At 42.3% G+C, this 15,059-nt stretch overlaps 1 protein-coding gene and 1 pseudogene across 3 annotated transcripts in view; one reads left to right on the top strand and one right to left on the bottom strand.

Moving 5' to 3' along the window:
- Positions 1-15,059, bottom strand: part of FREM1 (FRAS1 related extracellular matrix 1) — a 173,277-nt gene that overhangs the window by 46,913 nt on the left and 111,305 nt on the right. The gene's annotated exons all lie outside the window — the stretch shown is intronic.
- On the top strand, positions 8,205-8,323 carry LOC148523842 (5S ribosomal RNA; annotated as a pseudogene).

Genomic DNA, 15,059 nt, shown 5'->3' with positions numbered 1-15,059 from the left:
TCACCTACAGTATGTGAACTACAAGCTACATTTTATTATAGTTTACAGATGACCAGCCATTTTTATGTGTATAAGCATTATAATATAATATATCATGTGAATCTTGTTAATAGGTAAGTGTTAGCGTATATAAGAAGCAATGGTGTGTAATGTATATGATTCAGAGGGGGGGGGGAATATAAGTGTTTAAATAAATTCTTATTAATTATAGGATATCCATTACAAAATAATGATTATCACAAGTCTATCTATCAAACGAAAAACGATTGGCTTCATTCAAATTTGATTTGTTTTGTTCCAATGTAACACTCATACTCATATGGGGATATATGGGGGATCTGGACAGCTAGCTTCCGGTACTTCCCAGCACTGAGAGGGACAGCACGGTGCCAGGCTGCTTTTGCACTGGACACACAACGTGTGTATGTGTTAAAATGCCAAAGGAAATGTAGGAAAATTTATTTTAAAGGTGCAGCTGGGAAAGCTAAATCTCGGGCTGCAGTGCAAGTGTGAAGAAAGCTTCATGCTGAGCACTGGGCACAGAGTATATGAAATGTATTTATATATAAAAAGTGTTTTGAATGTATTTATGCATTTAATAAGTACTATGCACTGTACTTTTTCCCTGGTAGTCTAGGAGGACTTGGAGCCCTACACGGGCTGCAGGTTCCACCAGTCCCCATCCCAGGGATCCAGAATGTCTTCCCTTGCAGCCTCCTGAGTCCAATTGACTTTAGGAGGTACAGGTAGAGCTGGCCATTACAGCCAGATGGCTGTTATACTGGAGCCTTGCTTCATCCAACAGCAATAACTGGGAAACTGTTGTTTGGGCATCTGGTCCCCCATCAGAAATCTGGAAGTAATTCTTGGAGGTAACTCCTCCCCACTCTTTAAGCCACCTCCCCAGGTGCTCTCATGTACAGAAAAGCGACCACTTTCCAATGTCCATTAGGGACAATGTAAAATTTACACACTAAATACACTTGCTCGGCATATGCACATAGTTTGATTGGCTAAAAAGACCAGGGCTCAGTGACATAGCCGGGAGGAAGGGGGGGGGGGGGTCCTGGGCCCGGTCAGAGAGAGGGGTCCATCCCTGGCTCCTACCACTGATACCTGGAGAGCCCCTGGCTCCTACCACTGATACCTGGAGAGCTGCACAATGGCAGAACTCCTGGAGGCCATGGAAGCATTGGGCTCCGGGCACCAGCTGTCAGGGGCACAAAGAGATTTATCTATAACTGCTGCCTGTGCCCTGCTGATCACTGCAGTGTGCAGGCAATGGTTATAGATGGATCTATACTATCCATTACTGTGGGTTTTTTTTATTTTGACAAGGCACACATGACGTCACTGACAGAGGAGCTGGCCGCAGCATGAAGAGGAGCAGTCAGAAGACACAGAAGAAGGAAAGAGTCTGTGGGCTGGATGCAGGGTCGGGTTGGAGAGATAGAAGGGGTGCTGGCTGGGGAGACAGAAGGGGTGCTGGCTGGGGAGGGTGCTGGCTGGAGAGACAGAAAGGTGGCTGGAGAGGCAGAAGGGGGACTGTGTCTATTTTGTCAGTCCCAGGCCCCACCATTTCTGATGGTAGCCTTGGCTGGTAGCCAAAGACTGGAATAGCTAAGAGTGTAAACACTGCAGAGGACTGGAGTGGGCGCAGAGAGGTGGCAGACAGAACTGGTGGATGGCAGACATGAGGTAAGTTAACATTCATTTATTGAGCTCACAGTACAAAATTTAGAGAATTGGGCGAGGGGGAGTGGACTATACAAAACATGCAGATCGGGGGCAACTCAGTAACACCTGGACCACAGGAGCCTATTTTTCCATGTTTGCTCCCCTTATGTCACAAGCTGGCTACACCACTGCAAGGGTGGCATTACTCCCTGCTGTATTGTGTGCTTTCAATGTATAAAATGGGGCTCTGTGAGTTGTGAAATGTGTGCACTCTAACCATCTTGAGAGGAGTGCATTTCTGAATCATCTCGTATGCTGTAGAGTTCCTAGCACCTTTTAGATGCGGAATTAACTGTCTTTTAAAAAAAAAAATCATTGAAGTCCAAAGTACAGCAACCTAAACCTGTTGTGCAATCCAGACCTGCCAAAGAGGTGCAGCCTTGCCCTAATTTGGTGTTGCCAAATCCCATTCGGCAGCAAATTGGAGGTGCTGCATCTACACCATCTTGATATTCACAGCATGACATGGCCATGCTCACACTGTTGGTCACAATCCTTTAGTACCAGAGCACAATTTTTCTAATGATTATATTGATTACAGGCAAAATATGATAACCTGCTCCATGTAGAATAGATATTTTACATACATATTTTTTTTCCGGGTCTAAAACAAAAATATAAAGGTGTGATATGTATTAACGTGTACTGTGACTTAAGTTCAATTATTTAACTGATATATTCATACAAAATAGTTCCATTATATCTTATAAGCACATACTTTTTTTATTCTTTGAAAATCATGCTTTACTAAATTACACATCAACCTGCTCGGATGTCTTTTAATGTTGACAGAGATTAAACGTTACAAGACTACATCTGTCTCTCCAGCCGTCCCACTGGCACGCATTCCCAACAAACTCACGCAGGACTGGCATACTGTCAGATAGTATTTGAGAAAGCACTTCCTACATTACTAAACATTTGGCACCTGTGTGATCCCCAGTAACAATGTGTCCGTTTTTTGCAATCCATGAACGGGGATATAGAGTTTGTAATCTGAACACAGGCTGGGTGACACTGAGGTCCTTGGTAAATCGCAATGAGAGAATCAGAGCTGACTCCCAATTCAATACCGTAGGGTATGTACACATTATGTATTATAGCACCAGCCAGGATTCAATACATGAACACAGCTTGACTGATATAAACATAAACATCAATCATTTCTATGACAAATGTGCTGTCAGTACACTAGGACACTATTTGAAGCATTGGCCAGATTCCTAGTGAACGCAACTGACTCAGTTAGATTCAAAATGCATGACAGCAATAGTCTTATGAGTACCCATATACATGTGAGCTCCTCTGACTCCACTGTACAAGACCATAGGCTCATGCAACATCAAGGGTGTTTATGAATGAACCTTTATGTCATTGATTTTAAACTTATTCAGCTGAAAATGAAATAAAATAGTAGAAATGTCTTTCACGCTATATATTGTCACTAGCTGATTTACCTGGTTTCACAAGGGTAGACCTTAGACAATGTAATTTCCTTCATACCAACTTAACTTACAGTATATGCTTAGTTTATTTTATGTCTCTGGTATAAAGGAGCATGCTAATATCTTGGCACTGAATTATGTCATTTGGAAACAACCTTTGTACTTCTGAATACAGTCCATGAAGTGAACATGCTTGGGGTGGCTGCTCATTGGCTGGCTGTAGAGAGGCTCAGACAGAGGTTTGAAGGGCGGGAGAAGCACCTTGCCAGCACTGCAGCACATGCTAAGGACCTCCTTCTTCCACTTAAGGACATTGCAGTACCGACACTTGTGGCTTATGTTACCCAGGGCTACAGTGATCTTGCTGGTACATGGCCACTGCTGCTCTGTTCCCATCAGAGTTATTTTGTTGGTACTCAGCCACCGGAGCACGGTGCACTGTAGGATTAATCTACGCATATTTCCTTGCCACGTCCTGAAGTTGCCTCCTCCTTTTAGCATGAGTGCATCTGGCACGACATTTGGCAGGAACTTTCTTGGGGACAAGAAGAGGTGATGCCGGTGAGAGGGGAAACAGTCGGGAAGCCAATGGACAGAATCCCGACCGCCGGCTTCCCGACTGTATAATCCCGGCAAGGGTTAAATGACAGGTGTGGAAATCCCAACGCCTGTCATTTTCCCTACGCCGGGAGACAGACACCTGGCTTACTGATCGAAGGTAAACCGGGCGACGGGCGCAGACAGCCGCGCGGGGGGGGATTACCTTGGGACGATCGGGATTTTCATCTTTGTCGGGCTGCCGCTGTCAGGATTTCAGCTGCCGGCTGGCGGTAAATCATACTGAATCCAGTGAGAGGTGTGAGGCGGATTCGGGCTGGTGGGTGGTGTGGTGCACACCTTTTCAGTTTCACATGGCAGGTACGCATCACAATGGCCCCTAGTGAGGTCCTGCGTAAAGTGTAGACTCCTCAAGGGGTGATGTTCAACACCAAAACTCTCATACAGCTCAAAATTCTGATAGATGTCAAAGATGGACACAAACAGTTGCCTAGCAGCCACCAGTTTGCATAATCCACCATAATTAAACGGTCGAGACATGTCAAGGAGTTGTCCCCCTTGCTGTCATGGAATATGATGGAGAACTCCTCCCAGTTGTCCATAACATGCCTCACAATTAGTTCACACACCTCCCTAGACATTAGATGAGTGCCATACATGAGATAGGAGAGGACTGGAACAGGCAGGTTCCGTCTCATGTGATGGGTGGAGACAATGGTGTGAGGCACCATCTCCCCTTAACATTCAAAAATTCAATTGCCATGTTCGACAAAATGAACAATCCAAATACAAAGCAAGCAAATTATCCAACTGGAAAAAACCTAGTCCTTAGTCCTTAGCAGTGGCGACTGCAGAGGTGTTGCTGCAGCGCAGTCCAATATTCAAATGGCAGAGCCACCCCAACTGTCACCCCAAATGCTGCCGAACATCATTGACAGTTGGTGTGGCTCCCCTATTTGAATATTGGACTGCGCTGCAGCCCCACCTCTGAAGCCGCCACTCGACCCAGACAATGAGCTTACAGTCCCACAGCACTTTGGACATGTTGCCTTGTCACCCAAGCACTTTAGTCGAGAGGTAACTTTTACCACTTTTCACTCCCTTAAGGGATTGAATTTCAAAATATCCCTGCTTAGTGGGGGCTTACATCATGGAAGAAATATACTCCCTGAATTTCATGTTTCTAGGTCCAGGGGTTTGGGCTGTACGTGAGGCAGGATATTTGTTTTTATACTAATGTACCCAATTTCACCCAGGTAGACCTTAGATATTTACTGTTTTAATTTGCATCTCACCAATCCTGTAACACATTAATCCTTCACCTCTACAGTAATGCATCCTCTCCCACACTGCTATAGTAAGACACTACTCTCCCTCACCAGTGTACTAACACATTCCACTCCCTAATCTCTGTAGTAACACATTATCTTTGCTCCCATCTGTAGTAACACATTTCCCTCCCTTGCTTATGTTATAACACATTCTACATATTCCTCCCTCACCTGTGCAGAAATACAATCCCTCTCTCACACCTGTAGTAACACATTACCCTACCTCACCTCTGTAGTAACACATTACCCCCGCTCACCCTTGTATTAACACATTTCCCTCCCTCGACCCTGTTGTAACACATTCCCTTTCCTCACCCTGTAGTAACACATTTGATATTCCCCTTCATCACCTGTGTAGTTCACATTCCCCTCCCATACCTGTGTAGTAACACATGCCCTTCCCTCACCTCTATAGTAACACATTCCCTTCCCTCATCTGTGTAGTAACACATAACACATTTTCCTCTCTCACCTATGTAGTTACACATTCCCTTCCCTCACTATTCAAATAGGGGAGACACACTAACTGCCAGTGATGTTTGGCAGCACTTGGGATGACAGTTGGTGTTAGTGGACTGGGCCACAGCCACAATGAAACAGTCAGTCAGGTCATAGCACAGGTGGAGGAAACATTTTAGCCCTTTCCACACCCTTAAGAGTTAAATTTTGAAATATCTCTTCTTAGTGGGTACCTACGTCATGTAAGGAATATTCTCCCCGATTTTCATGTTTCTAGGTCCAGGTGTTCGGGCTGGGCATTGATGAGTCAGTCATTTGATTTTATTTATATATATATATATATATATATATATACAGTCAGGTCCATAAATATTGGGACATTGACAGAATTTTCATATTTTGGCCAATATTCACCACCACAATGGCTTTGAAATGGAACAAACAAGATGTGATTTAACTGCAGACTTTCAGATTTAATTTGAGGGTAATTACATCCAAATCAGGTGAACGGTGTAGGAATTACAACGGTTTCTATATTACTTTTTAAGGGGCCAAAAGTAATGGGACAAACTAAACAATCCCAAATCTAACTTTCACTTTTTAATACTTTGTTGCAAATCCTTTGCAGGCAATTACAGCCTGAAGTCTGGAATGCATAGACATCACCAGACGCTGGGTTTCATCCCTGGTGATGCTCAGGCCTCTACTGCAAATGTCTTCAGTTCCTGCTTGTTCTTGGGGCATTTTCCCTTCAGTTTTGTCTTCATCAAGTGAAATGCATGCTCAATTGGATTCAGATCAGCGGATTGACTTGGCCATTGCATAACATTCCACTTTTTAGCCTTAAAAAACTCTTTGGTTGCTTTTGCAGTATGCTTCGGGTCATTGTCCATCTGCACTGTGAAGCGCTGTCCAATGAGTTCTGAAGCATTTGACTGAATATGAGCATATAATATTGCCCGAAACACTTCAGATCTCATTCTGCTGCTTTTGTCAGCAGTCACATCATCAATAATACAAGGGAACCAGTTCCATTGGCAGCCATACATGCCCACGCCATGACACTACCACCACCATGCTTCATTGATAAGGTGGTATGTTTTGGATCATGAGCAGTTCCTTTCTTTCTCCATACTCTTCTCTTCCCATCACTCTGGTACAAGTTGATCTTTGTCTCATCTGTCAATAGGATGTTGTTCCAGAACTGTAATGGCTTTTTTAGATGTTGTTTGGCAAACTCTAATCTGGTCTTCCTGTTTTTGTGGCTCACCAATGGTTTGCATCTTGTGGTGAACCCTCTATATTCACTCTTGTGAAGTCTTCTCTTGATTGTTGACTTTGACACATATACATCTACCTCCTGGAGAGTGTTTTTGATTTGGCCAACTGTTGTGAAGGGGTTTTTCTTCACCAGGGAAATAATTCTTTTGTCATCCACCACAGTTGTTTTCCGTGGTCTTCCGGGTCTTTTGGTGTTGCTGAGCTCTCCGGTGCGTTCTTTCTTTTTAAGAATGTTCCAAACAGTTGATTTGGCCACACCTAATGTTTTTGCTATCTCTCTGATGGTTTTTTTTTGATTTTTCAGCCTAATGATGGCTTGCTTCACTGATAGTGACAGCTCTTTGGATCTCATATTGAGAGTTGACAGGAACTGATTCCAAATGCAAATGTCACACCTAGAATCAACTCCAGACCTTTTACCTGCTTAATTGATTATGAAATAACAAGGGAATAGCCCACACCTGTCCATGAAATAGCTTTTGAGTTGATAGTCCCATTACTTTTGGCCCCTTAAAAAGTGGGAGGCACATATTGAAACTGTTGTAATTCCTACACCGTTCACCCGATTTGGATGTAATTACCCTCAAATTAAATCTGAAAGTCTGCAGTTAAAGCACATCTTGTTTGTTTCATTTCAAAACCATTGTGGTGGTGAATAGAGGCCATAATCTGAAAATTCTGTCAATGTCCCAATATTTATGGACCTTACTGTATATATAAATAAATATACAACTAAAAGTGTTAAACTGTAGTGAACAATATAAAGTGAAAGGTATATATATAGCAGGACGCACTACCCAAAGGTGTCAGCTGGATACCAATAAGAAGGATTGGGGCAAATCCCAAACGAAAATGTGAAAATAGTAAAAGATACAGCGACCGGCGTCACTAATAATAAAAGTGCACAGTGCAATAAATATATAAAATAAAAACAATTTAATCAAAATTCATAAGGACATACTAACATAAATATATAAAATAGAATGCACAGAATAACACATATGACCTTTTTTTAAAAAATGTCAAGCTGATAGCTACAAGGTAAAAGAGCAAACATGATAATATATAATATTTGCTGAATTAAAAATACATATCAATAAATCTCAACACCATAGTGTTGGAAGAAAGTGCAGATGGACAATAGTATATATTGCACAGGCCCAATAATATATACTAAAAGCAATTAAACTGAGAATATAGTTCTAAAAACAGCAGTGAGTTAAAAGGTGCTTATCTTAATAGCTCTGGGGGCGATCTAGGGAACAAACTTTCAAGAAGAGAAATGTTCTGGATCTTTGAGTTGAATACCATGACTCCACAAGGATTTAATGAGAGTTACGAGATTGCTCCATTCTTGTAAGAGACAAGGTGGTAGTTGTGTATGTCAAAAGGGAACTACAACCAAATCATTGTGTATATGCCCAATCTCGTCCGATCTTGGAAGCTAAGCATGTATGGGCCTGGCCAGTACTGGGATGGGAGACCTCCTGGGAATACCAGGTGTTGTAGTGTTCATACATACTTACAACAGGGCGTGAGATAGCAACTGGGTCTCTGAATGGTTCTAACTCTCTACCCTTGTTCCATGGTTAATTACGAATTTTATCTACAAACCCCTCCTCCGTTTTACAAAATTTTTTTATTTATTTAAAAAAAAAATAATATTTTTTTATTTATTTTTAAAGACTATTTTTTATAAAGACTACTTTTTATGAAGACTATTGCTTCTTATTACTATATTCAAATTGCCAGTGTTTTTACCAATATTACTAATATTTATTAATTTATTATTATTTATTTCTCTTAACCAGCCAGTGAATTGTGCCTTTGTTGTCATTTTTATTATTATTTTTTATTATTATATTTATCCATTTGCTATTTAGAACTTGATGTTGTGATTTTAAAACTATATTGCTATGCTTAGTTTTATTGTCTTATATCGCTATCATCATGTTATGCCTATTTAATTGGTGTGTTTATCAACGTTAACACTTTGGGCTAAGTTACCCTTTCTCAAAATGGCGCTTCTAATTTCCCAAAAACTACTAAGTTTTCTTGCTTCCGCAGACTTATGACGATGCCTATTTCTGGAACATGATAGGAGAAGGAAGCGCAAGACCTGGGCGGGATGTTGATGACGTCGTCTATGGACGCTTAGTTTTACATATTTTTAGAAATATTTGGACATTACTGGAATTCCGTTCATATTATAAATAATGTATTTTATACATAGGAGTGTTTTGGAATTTTCTTTTGCTAAATCACTCCGTCAGACTGGATATAAGGTCACTAATTGAAATGAGGGTGACTAATTAGTTCTGTTTAAGCTTGGTATAAATATGGACTCATGCTTGCTAGCTATCATCCCTTGAAAAAGTCCCATTGGATGAAACGCGTTGGGTAAGCTGCACTCTTGCCTTTGAGCTATTAGGATAAGCACCTTTTAACTCACTGCTGTTTTTAGAACTATATTCTCAGTTTAATTGCTTTTAGTATATATTATTGGGCCTGTGCAATATATACTATTGTCCATCTGCACTTTCTTCCAACACTATGGTGTTGAGATATATTGATATGCATTTTTAATTCAGCAAATATTATATATTATCATCTTTGCTCCTTTACCTTGTAGCTATCAGCTTGACATTTTTTAAAAAAAAGGTCATATGTATTATTCTGTGCGTTCTATTTTATATATTTATGTTAGTATGTCCTTATGAATTTTGATTAAATTGTTTTTATTTTATATATTTATTGCACTGTGCACTTTTATTATTAGTGACGCCGGTCGCTGTATCTTTTACTATTTTCACATTTTCGTTTGGGATTTGCCCCAATCCTTCTTATTGGTATTCAGCTGACACCTTTGGGTAGTGCGTCCTGCTATATGTATACCTTTCACTTTATATTGTTCACTACAGTTTAACAGTTTTAGTTGTATATTTATTTGCTGTTGTTGGTTGGCGCCATAGCCATCACATTTGTTCTATATATATATATATATATATATATATATATAAATAAAATCAAATGACTGACTCATCAATGCCCAGCCCGAACACCTGGACCTAGAAACATGAAAATCGGGGAGAATATTCCTTACATGACGTAAGTACCCACTAAGAAGAGATTTACCTTGTATCTTTTACTATTTTCATATATATATATATATATATATATATATATATATATACACATATATATGCTGTATATATAAACATATATATATATATATATATATATATATATATATTTGTGTGTGTGACTCACATTACATTTTATGTTAAGTTTTAGTAGTTTAAATTCCACCACACACAAAAAATTAAATTCAACATTTAAAAAAATATGACAGTTATAGAAAGGATAGGTAGTCAAAATTAATGGTTAGAAGCATAAAAAATGTACACCCTTAGTAGTTTAATTTTATAGTTTATATGCGTGACTAGTGTTACAACATGATGGACATAGGTACTCAGGGGACTTATATATTTATGTGAACCTGCTCTCCTGATTATTTTTACAATATGATTGTTATACTATACACTTATAAGACCCTAAACGTATGATTGAAACACAATAAAAGCACAGGAGAGATCGCAGGACTGCTGAACAGGGCTAGGTATGATGGAGGAGTGGCAGTCCTTTCACAACTAGGGCTAGCTGGAGTGTGGCTGCGGTAAATGACACAATAGTTATGGATAATGTTACGCTAGCAGCAACAAATAATGGTCTGGGTACGTTTTGGGTCTAAGGGCAGGAATGACCAGGACTGTAGTGAATAGCAGGATAACAAGGCAAGACTAGACTGAACAAGACAAGAAAAGACTATGACAAGATTGACAGACAAAACAGCCAAAAACTGGACACAACAAAATAAACACAGGGTACTAGATGTGGCCTAGAGGCCGTGGTGTGGTTTAGACAGCTGGAACGGGGCTTGATGCGCAGGGTGATACTGGGCTGCGTAAGCAGCATGCAGACTGAGGTGCAAAGAAGCAGCCTGCAAGCTGAGGTGCCAATTTGAGAGCCAGGTTGTATTTGGCAAAGAAGCAGACCACGGGCTGAGGTGTGGCTGAGACAGCCGAGGTGCGGCTTTGAGAGCTGGGTAGTTCTTGGCAAAGAATCAGCCTGTGGGCTGAGGTGTGGCTGAGACAGCCGAGGGGCAGCTTTGAGAGCCAGGTGGTACTTGGCTAGCTGCGGCAGCAGCCAAGTAAAGTTGTAACAAAGTTTCTGATGTTGGTGCGCAGGATAGTGCACTAATGTCACTGGAGTGCGGCCTGTGCCGCCGAGTTGACACGAGCAGTTGACGCTGTAGTGCGGAATTTGCCACTGTGTTGACACAAGCAGCTGATGCTGTAATGCGGCCTGTACCGCCAGGTTGACACAAGCAGCTGAGATAGTCTTGGCAGGGTCCTAAACAGCAGACAGGTGGATTCAAATGCTGCAGTAACACATACTGGAGGCAGCGATGTGGAGACACTGCAGGTAACAAGCTGAATGCAGACAGACAGGATTGTGGTATAATACTGCAGGGCTGAATGGTGACAGGATCCAGATTCAATAACAGAAGAACTCAGTAGACTGGCAAGCACTAAAGAACTGAACACAGCAAACATACACTGGTAATGACACATATAACCGCCATGGACTGAAGGGCTGGCTGAAATTTAACAGAAGCAGGGTCCAATCAGGACCAATACCTGGAGAGAGCAATTCCTAATCAATTCACGTGTGCACCTGCTCTGCACACAGACAGCTAGGTAATTAGTGAGCACATGATACAAAAACACAGAAAGACATGAATGACAGGCTATGATCTAAACACAGACAAGACAGGATTTCCAGCTACCTGCAAAAAGCCAGAACAAGGACAGGACATGATGCAGCATCCCAGTAACAACTATGACTGGGAACTGCCACCAAGATGAACAGATCCTAACATAAACAAACTATACTTATTGAGTGTAAATAAATACAAATATATATATATATATATATATGTATTTATTTAAACTCAAGTGCCAAAAGTCATGGGATAGTAGTATGTAAAGGTAATGGCAGTTGGCATCACCATACTGTGACATCTTGGAAATGCCTAGACCTGCATCAGTTGGAATCTGGTATCTCGTGAGTCAGTTTGAACACCGGCTAGGCTGCTCATGGCAAGCCAATGTGAATTAAAGGAGTTGAAGGAGGGTATGATAGTTGGTGGGAATGGGACATTTATTTCCGAAGTGGACATTCAACATATCTCAATCTATAGTGTCACGTGTGTAATGGGAATACTTCATGGAAGGCATTACCACCCACCGTGTACACCGCAGTGGCATGACCAGCGGCATCTGACCAGAACTGACGTGGTAACAGACAAATTACATTGGCTCAAATCACATCCACATTCAATGTAGGAGGTACCAGACGCATATCCAGCAGGTCAGTGCAGCATGCTTTAGCTTCAATGGGATATGGAAGCAGAAGACCCACCAGAGTGCCCTTGTTAACACTACGACACTGGACACAGTGCCTCATCTGGGCTCGTGCTCAGGGGCACCAAGAGGGGGGGAGCAGATACTAATTACCCGGGCCTCCTGGAGAAGCCCGTCGGGGGCCTGGGTCTTGCTCCACCTCCCCTCCCTCTTTCATTGCAGCAGCGGGCTGCACTGAGAGACTGCTCACGGCTGCTAAGTAGCAGCTGCAGCAGTCTCCTATGCCTATGGGGGGAGCGATCTCACTGATTGCGCCCCCCGCTGGCTATGTGCCGGGTTCAGGGGGCTCACAGCACCCCCCTCCCCAGCGTGCAGCATGGCCACACCTCCCGCGATTACGCAACACTCCCTTCACATGGGTCCTGCGTTGCTCTTGGCGCGCCTGTTCGTGACATCACTAATTGGACCCTGGAGGATTGGCAACATGTGGAGTGGTCCGATGAGTCACAATTCCAGTTGTTTCTGGTTAAATGTAGGGTTCTATTGTGGCACAGACCCCATGAGGCCATGGACCCCAGTTGTCAACAAGACACTGTGCAGGCTGGTGATGGTTCCATAGTGATGTGAGCTTTGTTCATATGATATAGGTTGAGTCCGCTTGTTTGTCTGATCAGTAACCGCTATGTTTCATTGCTTGATGACCATTTGCAGTCCTTCATTGACTATATGTAGCCCCACAATGATGAAATATTCCAGCAGTTTAATTCACTGTTTCATCGGTCGTAAATTGTCCGGAATTGGTTCAAGAAGCATTCTGGAGAGTCCCGTCAAATAGTGTGGCCACCACGTTCGCCCGACATAAACCCAGTCAAGCATTTATGGGATGTGGTGGAGAGGTCCATTCACACTCAAGATCCTGCACTTAAATAAAATCAAAGAGCTGTGGGAAGCTATCCAGATGTCATAGGTCAACATCTCTCCATAGGTCTTCCGTCCATTTGTGGAACCAATGCCATGTCGAGTTGCTGCACTTCGCCAGGATAAAGGGGATCCTACACATGCGATACTAGGCATCTATCCAATCCCATTCCTACAGTTCCAGAAACAGGAAGAAACCAGTGAATTCCTTTCAGAACTTAATAAGATAAGCATCCGAAGACTTGTACAGAGTATGGAAGCTAGTATAAAACTTGTAACTTTAGATGGGTACCGGAACTTTTTTTTCTGAATACCTGTAGCATTTTTCATAAAAGAAAGGGTTACTTAGGGGGCATGGCTTGAGTGGTGTGGGAGACTGACGTCACTGACCCAAGCTCCTGCCCAGGCATTCTTTAAAACACCCTTTCAAGTGCTCTCTCCTGCCTATTCCTGGTTCCTATTGTACCTGTTCCCCAATCTCCCCCCACATATCTGGAGCTCCTGTCACCTTGATCCAGGGCAGTGCAGTACTGCTCATAGCCTGGCAGCCCCTCCGTGCAGCGGACTTGATTGTTGGAACCACTTCCCATAGTTGGAACCCAATGGATGGAACACACCTGCTCCAGCTGCACCCCAGGTCCTCCCTTCCTCTGTTGGCTTCCCACACCTGCTTTCCAGAGCTGCTTGGCATCCAGACCTCACTTTCCTGCATATATGTGGTACTGCAGGTGAGGTGGCCCTATCGGCCCCAGAGTGTGCCCTGTCATCTGGAGTGGCTGCGGTACTGGCACTGATCCACTGCCTGCCCTGAGTTGGGGGAATCTGCCTGCTACCCTCTGAGCATGCTGCTGCGACTTTAATGGGTTTTTGCAGGCCTCCCCTGCCTGGGCCCATACTCACTACCTTACTTGTTAATCTAACTACAGGTCAATCTTCAGTGTAATTTTGATATTAAGGGCATCCTGGTGAATGATAGGCAATATAAAATATTGTTGAATGCGGATGACTTGCTGTTGAACCTGCCATCTTCTCACACTTCACTTCCCAATCTTGGGTGAGAATTGGACATCTATAGAAAATATTCGGGATACCAGGTCAACAGGGCTAAGTCAGAAGCTTTGGCGCTCCACCTATGCTCTCCAACTGCTAAACTTTAGAGTTCAATTTCGACTTTCTGTAGCTATTACATATTTGGGAATTTCTATTACTAATTGTTTACATTTAAATATACTCCTCTTTTGCAGACTATTAAAGACAACCTAGCTCAATGGACACCCTCTGTATTTCCTAGTTTGGTAGAATCAACTGTATAAAGATTAATATTTTGCCCAGGCTTTTCTATTTATTCCAAATGTTACCAAATGCTCTCAGAAATCTTCAATAGCTATGTGGTAACTTTGTGTGGCATGGAAAGAAACCTCAAAACCGCAGAACTTGTCTTGCTAAACCTGCTGTTAATGGGAGCCTTGGCCTACCCATCTTTGAAAGGTACTATTATGCTACACAGCTGAGCCACATCATGTTGTGGCACACAGATTAAGGATATAGAAAATGGGTAGATCTTGAAAGTGCTTCGATTAGATATCAGCCATGTGGGTTCCTTCCCTGGCTTGCTGCACAATTGATACCAGTCTTGATGCATGTAGTTCCATGTGTAAGGTTTACTATGCAGTATGGGACTAATTGGATATGCGACTAGACCTATCATCTTTTTGGAGACACCTACATTTCTCTTTAGGATGTATTCGGGCTTACACGTGGCCTTGGGCTGCAGCGGGTATTATGAGATTTTTACACATATCAGGAGACTTTGCACTGTGCTCACATATTCATGTGATTTAGCTGCCAAATGATTTGGCAGGGAGATTGCAATTTGTATACTTACAGATCAAAAGTTTTATCCA

The sequence above is a fragment of the Taudactylus pleione genome, unplaced genomic scaffold, assembly GCF_031769625.1.
Source record: "Taudactylus pleione unplaced genomic scaffold, aTauple2 ptg000127l, whole genome shotgun sequence".
Classification (NCBI taxonomy): domain Eukaryota; kingdom Metazoa; phylum Chordata; class Amphibia; order Anura; family Myobatrachidae; genus Taudactylus; species Taudactylus pleione.
The sequence above is the reverse complement of the archived record's forward strand: the minus strand, read 5'-3'. Positions and strand labels throughout refer to the sequence as shown.